The sequence below is a fragment of the Pteronotus mesoamericanus genome, unplaced genomic scaffold (genome assembly GCF_021234165.1).
Source record: "Pteronotus mesoamericanus isolate MK-2021 breed Mesoamerican mustached bat unplaced genomic scaffold, CSHL_Meso_final contig_82, whole genome shotgun sequence".
NCBI classification, from domain to species: domain Eukaryota; kingdom Metazoa; phylum Chordata; class Mammalia; order Chiroptera; family Mormoopidae; genus Pteronotus; species Pteronotus mesoamericanus.
Window position 1 is genome coordinate 19632023 of NW_026555265.1, and position 8620 is coordinate 19640642.

The window sequence follows — 8620 nt, forward strand, 5'->3', positions numbered from 1 at the left end:
TAATTCACCCTGGATTATTTTTTCAAGAAATAATGAGTGACACTGTTGCCATTCAAGAAATTCCAGATATGGAGCTAGAGCAACTTTGAAGGTGAACTTATCAACATAAATTAGGAAAATGGTTGTGACGAAAAGCAGGAAGATATCCCAGAGGAAGTGCTCTGACAGAACACTTGACATTAAAGGAATTCTCAGAGATATTTCATGACATTGAAAGTGTGAAGGATAAAATGTTAGAAACTGATCTGAACTTAGAAAGGAATATGACAGTTCACCAAAGCATAGGGAAGTTGCTCAATCCATATCATAAGTTATGTGACAAGAAACAGGCAACCACTGTTCAAACTACTTTGATTTATTTTTTTAAAGAGGTAATACACTTTAATTCCAAATGTTTCTAATATTTTACATGAAAAATTACTGTAACTATTTTTATTTTTAAAACTGAGAGTAAGATAGTTTTTTATGTTTAGACCAAAATTTTAAAGTCACAGAAATAGAAATTTCCTCATTGACATTATAATTGTTTTGCATGGACTGAGCTTAAATGGTCATTGTTACAGTCCTGCACTCTCATGCAAAGCAGAGACTGCCTATATCTGATTAGAAATCATTCATTAACTAAATGAATGAATGGCAAAGAATCTGGGAGAGAAGTCTGGTAACAGTATCTTTAAGGACTTTTCAAATCATGCTTTAGTAAGTCATCTACTTGAAAGTTAGTCTAGCAATCTATAAAAGATAAACATGGCTCCTATTTACCTACTTCATCCTTCACTATTTCTCTGCTCTAGCAATGTCTTTCTTTCATCTCCTCACAGTAATCATGGATATTTTCACCCCATACTCTTCCTATGCTTTAGTTTCTCTGCCTCTTTCTACCTAATTACTCCTCCTCAACTTCAGATAGCAGCTGAGGTCTCATCCCTAGCAAGCCTTCTGGATTTTTCTACAACATCCTCCTCTCTTTTAAGCCTCACACAGAATATTCGGTTTGCAGATTCATCAGTTGAAATTATATATTTAGTAAAATAATTATTTTACTAAAGCCTGTGTTAGCCACTCTATTGTTAGTTTCTTTATGGTAATTTTTATATGTTATATGTAAAGTAGGTGTTCACTAAATACTGATTGATTTTAAAAAGTAACTGAATAAAGAGGCACTATTGCCTTCTCTCCAAAATGTGTGTTTTTTTAATCCTAAGTAACTAATAATTTTAAGAGTTAGGTACTTTTAGCCTAGAAAGGAACCTTATGTGTCACACTGTTCAAATGTCCATGTTATATAGGAATTATTTCAACCCAATTAATGGTCGTTATGCTTTTGGTGAGGATCAAGGAATACATGTTACTAATCAAGATATTTCTTATTAGTGCTCGCTTCGGCAGCACATATACTAAAATTGGAACGATACAAAGAAGATTAGCATGGCCCCTGCGCAAGGATGACACGCAAATCCGTGACGTGTTCCATATATTTATCAGAAAAAAAACTACCATTCGATATAGTAACAAGAAAAATAAAGTACCTAGGAATAAATTTAACCAAGGAGGTTAAAGACCTGTATGCAGAAAACTATACAACATTGAAGAAAGAAATTAAGGAAGACACAAATAAATGGAAGCATATACCGTGCTCATGGATTGGAAGAATTGATATCATCAAAATGCCCATACTACCCAAAGCAATTTATAGATTCAACGAAATCCCTATTAAGATACCAATGACGTATTTCACAGAAATAGAACAGACATTTCAAAAATTTATATGGAACCATAAATGACCCCGAATAGCTGCAGCAATTTTGAGAAAGAAACACAACGTAGGAGGGATCACAATACCGGACATCAAACTCTACTACAAAGCCACTATACTCAAAACAATCTGGTACTGGCACAAGAACAGACCCATAGACCAGTGGAACAGAATCAAAAGCCCAGAAATAAGCCCAGGTCTATATGGACATCTAATATTTGACAAAGGGGGCAGAAGCATAAAATGGAGCAATAATAGCCTCTTCAACAAATGGAGTTGGGAGAGCTGGACGGCTACATGCAAAAAATTGAAATTGGATCATCAGCTGACACCATACACAAAAATAAACTCAAGATGGATAAAAGACTTAAATATAAGTCGCAACACCATAAAAGTCCTAGAGGAGAACATCAGCAGGAAACTCTCAGATATCCCACACAGCAATTTTTTTCACCGATATGTCTCCTAAAGCAAGGGATATAATGGAAAGAATAAGCAAGTGGGACCTCATCAAAATAAGAAGCTTCTGCACAGCAAAAGAAAACATCAGCAAAATGAAAAGGGAGCCAACCCTACGGGAAAATATATTTGCTAATGATACATCAGATAGAGGTTTGATCTCCAAGATATATAAAGAACCCACTTGACTCCACTCCAAGAAGACAAACGATTCAATCAAAAAATGGGCAAAGGACCTGGGCCGATGCTTTTCCAAGGAGCAGATACAGAGGGCCCAGAGGCATTTGAAAGGATGCTCAGCATCACTAGCCATCAGAGAAATGCAGATCAAAACCCCCATGAGATACCACCTCACACCAGTCAGAATGGCCATCATAAACAGATCAACAAACAACAGGTGCTGGCAAGGCTGTGGAGAAAAGGGAACCCTAGTACACTGTTGGTGGGAATGCAGACTGGTGCAGCCACTGTGGAAAGCAGTGTGGAATTTCCTCAAAAAGCTGAAAATGGAACTGCCTTTTGATCCAGTGATTCCCCTGCTGGGACTATACCCTAAGAATCCCAAAACGCCAATTCAAAAGAACCTATGCATCCCAATGTTTATAGCAGCACAGTTTACAATAGCCAAGTGTTGGAATCAACCTAAATGCCCATCGGTAGATGACTGGATCAAAAAACTATGGTACATTTACACAATGGAATACTACGCAACAGAAAGAAAAAAAGAACTACTAACCTTCGCGACAGCATGGATGGAACGCGAGAGCATTATGCTAAGTAAAATAAGCCAGGGGGAAAAAGACAAATACCATATGATCTCACCTGTAAGTGGAACCTAATGAACAATACAAAGATGCAAGGCAAATAAGACCAGCAACACTGAAAGGAAAAGAAATGAATAGAGACAAGAGGGATGGAGGGCGGGGAGGATGGGGGGAAAGGAATGGAATGGTAGGGTTGGGGAATGTGTAGCAAGATCTCATGGAAAAAACCAAAGGGGAAGGATTGAGGGAGGGAGCGGGGAGGGGGCAGGCGAAGGTGGTCGGGGGGGAAGGCAGGAAAAAAAATATATTTTCTTATTAGCTCTTATAATGGCTGGATTTAGGCAATACAATGAAAGGGCTATTTGAGGTGCAAAAATAGAAATATATCTATTTTTAAATTTTATTTAGGTATTCTTAGGAGGGGGGAAGAGAAGGAGAAAGGACGGAAGAAAAACATCGACATGTGAGAGAAACATCAATCGGTTGCCTCTCGCACAAGACCCAAGCGGGCACCAGGCCTGCAACCCAGGCATGCACCCTGACCGGGAAGTGAAACAGTGACCAATTGCTTTGCCAGTTAATGCCCAACTGACTTAGCTACACCAGTCAGGGCAAAATAGAAATATTAGTGACTAGGAGAGATTGGGCTAAAAATGCAAAACACACACAAAAAAATGCACATAGAAAAAGTAAGAAATTAGTATTTGGTTTTTTTCCCCTGATTCTTTGGCACTGCACTTGAAATTTTATATACCTTTTTGCATTGATCCTACTAGGTAGATATTTTTTCCAATTTACTTTTGTAGAAAATAGGATTTATACAGTTTAACTAATTCACTCAAGGTTATAGAACCAGTATTTTGTAAGGGATGTGGACCCAGGTCTGTGTGCCTTTCTTATTCCAGGCTGAGTCCAAAAGAAAAGATCCCAGAGGGCCCAGTGTTAATCTGTAGCAACATGGGGAAATTTTCTTCATTAGCACATATTCTTTTCCCTATATTCTTGACTGATTTTAGTTTCAAACTCTTTTAAAACCCCCATCTCTTGCTTTTGTCTTCCATTACTCTTTTTAGTCTCAAGAAGAAAATAAACCGAGCTTAAAGTTTGGCATGGCATTGTATAATAAATAACTAGGCTGTATTTTTCTTATTTATATGCTGATAACTAGGCTGTATTTTACTTGTTTATATGCTGGTAATTCTCAGGATCTGAAAATCAATCAATTAGAGGCTTCACTGAACTCGAACTGCCTTGCTAAGCTGTTAGGAAAGCTGGGCCCAAGTTCACCTGTGAGCATGTCCTCCTATAGCACAATGTTATACTAATAGCTCATCCAATAATACAGATACCAAGGGTTTGATTAATCATACATATCTGGTGTATTTTTATAGTTATATGACAATGGAGAGTGTGATAGTACTTTTTAGAAAGAAATAATACAATTAAATTAGCATCCAGTCAATATTTATTTCATATTGTATATCATTCCAAAAACTGAAGTAACCTAGTCTTGACAGGTGCGGTGCAGTTGGTTGGGCAACATCCCAAAAAGTGAAAGGTCGTCAGCTTGATTCCCGGTTAGGGCACGTGCCTGGGTTTCAGGCTGGTCCTGATTGGAGCACATGGGAGAGGCAACTGATCGATGTTTCTCTCTCACATTGATATTTCTCTCCCTCACTTTCTCCTTCCCTTCTGCTAAAAATAAATAAATAAAATATAATCTTCTTTAAAAAATTGAAATAAACTAGACTTGGAGCCAACTATTTGAGAAACAAGGAGGAACTGTTTGTGGTAGTCTATCAGCACATGGCATTACACATGCTCTTATAAACTCCACTCCTCCCTCTGCCACCATCAGAAATGTCCAAGAGTGCCAACGAACCCAGCCCTACTTGCCTACTGAATAGGGGTAGAATAGAATGTTCCATCAAAACTTCCCCCTACACACACACACACACACACACACACACGCGCGCGCAAATATTCCTGGACTTTAGATACTGTTCTGAAATCCACACAATCTGTAACTGTTTCTTAGCAACAGTATTATTATTAGTTCCTATTTAATAAGATTGTTGCAATGCTTAATGGAGATGATATATATAAAGAGCTGAACACAGTCTAGAACTAATGCAAACATTAATATTAATTGTCTACTAAGATGATGCTGTGTTCCTTCTCTTAGGTTTTTCTTCCCACTGACAGTACGCCTCTCTCAATTATTTCTAGATGACTTCTGTTACAAAGAGCAATTGGTTTTAATGGAAACAGGCTGCCAAGGTTGCTGCTGCAAAGTGGGTATTTCAATATGGTGAAACTTAAGTATTGGAGGGTCAGGACACATCGTCACCTGGGCAGTGTCTTCTGGTGATGCACAATTATACTATAGCTTTTAAGTGACCACCTATGTACCAGTGCTGCATATTGACGAAAGTTATATGTTGAAACATTATGCCTTATCTTAAAAGATTGTTTGTTGGTCTTAATATACAAATTATTATAGATACTTTACAAGTAGCTTCATAAATACTTAATGTTTATTCTAAGATTTCACTTCCTTTTTTTTAAGATTTTATTTCTCCACTCCCAAAGAGAAGGGAAGGGAAGGAGAAAGAGAGGGAGAGAAACATCAATGTGTGGTTGCCTCTCACACACCCTCTCCTAGGGGCCTGGCCCACAACCCAGGCATGTGCCCTGACAGGGAATCGAACCAGCAACCCTTTGGTTCACAGGCTCAGGGTTAATGCACTGAGCTATACCAGCCAAGCTAAGTTTTCACTTTCATAAGAGTCATGTTTAGAAAGGGTATGGAGAACGAGGAAGCCACCCAATCGAATTTCAATCAGTGAGTCCTAATCAAGTTCCTGACGTAGCATTTACCTTTTTAACCTTGTGTGTGTGTGTATGTGGGTGTGTGTATTCTCAGAACTGGAAAACCTATATATCTTATGGGTAGAAATTAACTCTGTCCATTTATTGATTCATAATTTTCAAGGAAACAAAACTTTCAAAATTCTAGTCTCCTGTGTTCTCATATCTAATGCACATTTTCCCAGTTTGTCTCTCTGATCAGCTTACACATAATGACTGAGATATAGTCTACTTTTTTTGGACTAAGAGAATACTAAATTGTCTTAAAATTTTAAGTGATGCCTTAGTCCAGAATTAGACCAACTTTTTCTGTAAGAGAGAGATTGTAATTATTTAGGCTTTGTGGGCCATATGGTCTCTGCACAATCACTCAGCTCTACCATTGTAGCATAAAAACAACCACACGCAGCATATAAACAAATAGATATAGAAGTGTCCTAACAAAATTTTACTTACAGGCATTAAAATTTGGATTTCATATAATTTATATTTGTCACAAAACAGCAGTCTTGTTTGTATTTTTCAGCCATTTTAAATGTTAAAAAAAGAAACATTTTTTAGCTTATGGACAATATACAAACAAATGGCTGGCCGAATTTGACCATAGTTGGCCAAACACCACCATAGCATTCTTAATTCTTTTCACCTGGGGTAAGGTTTAAATTTGTTTCATGAGCTATCAAAACCTCATGTAGAAAGAGATACCATACAATCCCCAAATTATAAAAGGCATGTGATATCTGACATGTAATTACAAATTTCTCTTTAGATATTGACAAATGCTCTAAATAAATTTTATTTTATATATATTCACAAATGGTTAATGAAGTACACATTCACTTTCTCTCAGAAGCAATAAAACTGATGACTCACCTACCAGACAAATCAGTCCAAACAGAGGAAAGAATCAAAGGAACAGGATTTTCCTCTGCCTCACCAATCCTTCCCCTCTTTATTTGCAGAAGATTCCAATTTTATTATTAATAAAACAGAAGGAAGGGGATGAAAAAGAAAAGTGTTGGTAAAATTAGTGCTTATGTCCACAGACTGCCCAGATTATGCCAATAAAATAGTAATATTAATGATAAAAATAGCCTTGGGGTAAAATATTTGAGAGAAAAGGATCATTTTCAGCATCTTTCTCCACTTGCCACAACACATATTCTTGTAAATTCCACCCCTCCCTGTTTCAACCTGAGATGGTGTAGAGTGCAACCTGAGTCTGCCCTTCTTAGCCTATTGTTTAAGATTCTTTTTATCTCTCTTACCAAACCTGTTATAACTATTTACCAGGTGGGGAAAACTGAGATTTAGAGAAGTTAACTTGTCTAATTCATGTATCTAATAAAGAATACGAGATAGAACGTGACCTAGTACAGACACCACTGCCTCCTAATGCAGCTATCACTAATTCAGTATTAATTATATAACAAGAAATTAGGCTACAAAAACTCTATAGTAGTTATTCCTTCTATTATATCCATTTCATATATAATCATAACAACTATAGAGATTATGTAACATATTTATATAGTGAAATATTTTATCTGAAATTTTTAAGAAGAAAAACATCTATTATTGAGGGCACAGAAATATCCACTAATATTTCAATGGTAGGACTTTTGATATAGCACAGTTCAGTAAGTCTTTTTCCTCTAGGAAGCCAGGGGACTAAGAGAAACTTTTACAGTGATAATCAAAAGAACCTGTGAGCTGAACACTGATCCTGTTATAGAAGGCATCAGTATAGGTGGACCTTTTTCCATGTTCAATGACAACTGGTAATCCTTAAATAATCAAGCAGCTACTGGATAGCAAGAAAATGTCAAGTCAAGTACCCGGGTGTTAAAACATTTTTACATGCTTGTAGTCCACTTTTGATCTATCTGCCCAACATGCCAAATGTCAGTGGCTTCACATAGGTTAGGAGGAAAGCACCTCATTAGAGCATGGCTAAAGTTTGCTTAGTGTCAAAAGGCACAAAGAATCTTGTACTGTTAGAAGCAGGGTGGTTATCTCCCTGTGCACCGAGCTTATCATTATTTTTGAGTAGCCCAGGTCCTCTATTGTCTCTGTGTCTATAAATTACTTTTTCCCTATTTCTTTTTTTTCAAAAAGCATTACAATGGTTTTGTTTTTCCAAGCAAAACATAAATTACTTTTTAATGGCCTAGGATGCCATTATATGAAGGAACAGCCTGCACTGGCAACACCAAATTACACTTGGAGTTCTTCAAGGAGTTAATGACTGGTGCCTACACACTGTTTACGAGGGTAATCAGTACAAGATAGGGCAGCATCCTGGCTCACAGGACGTTGTGCAGGCAGAAGCATGCTGTCTGATTGCCTTCCCTAACCTCTGTTCAGTTCTGTCCCCTTGCTATTGTACTGCAGATGCAGTAATTAGTTTGCTAAGGGCTTGGGGATAATGGGCTCATGAGTGAAATCATTTTCTTTTTTTTTCAAAGAAGCTGCCCAAGTCCATAAGCTGTGGTGAGTGCCTTACTGAAATCAATGTGGAGTTTATAAGTGAAAAAGGACAAAGAACATAATACAAAATGAAACTTGAATTTTCCGTCCAATTTAAAGAACAGCAAATTTGATTTAAGAAATAGAATGTCAAGAAAAAAGAATGCTATGTATTAAGTCAAGGGTTAAAAAAAAAAACTAGCCCATAAGAAACCTTTTGAATCTGCCATAGTTCCCCATGTTATACAATTCTCCTAGCTACATAAATTGAAAATGTAATTTAGAACATTGTGTTCTAAAT

At 37.0% G+C, this 8620-nt stretch overlaps 1 non-coding gene across 1 annotated transcript; it reads left to right on the plus strand.

The window, feature by feature from the left end:
• Positions 1–1373: 1373 nt before the first annotated feature.
• Positions 1374–1480, plus strand: LOC129080042 (U6 spliceosomal RNA). Its single transcript, XR_008530130.1, has one exon. It is a non-coding gene; the product is annotated as a U6 spliceosomal RNA (small nuclear RNA).
• The last annotated feature ends 7140 nt before the right edge of the window (positions 1481–8620 follow it).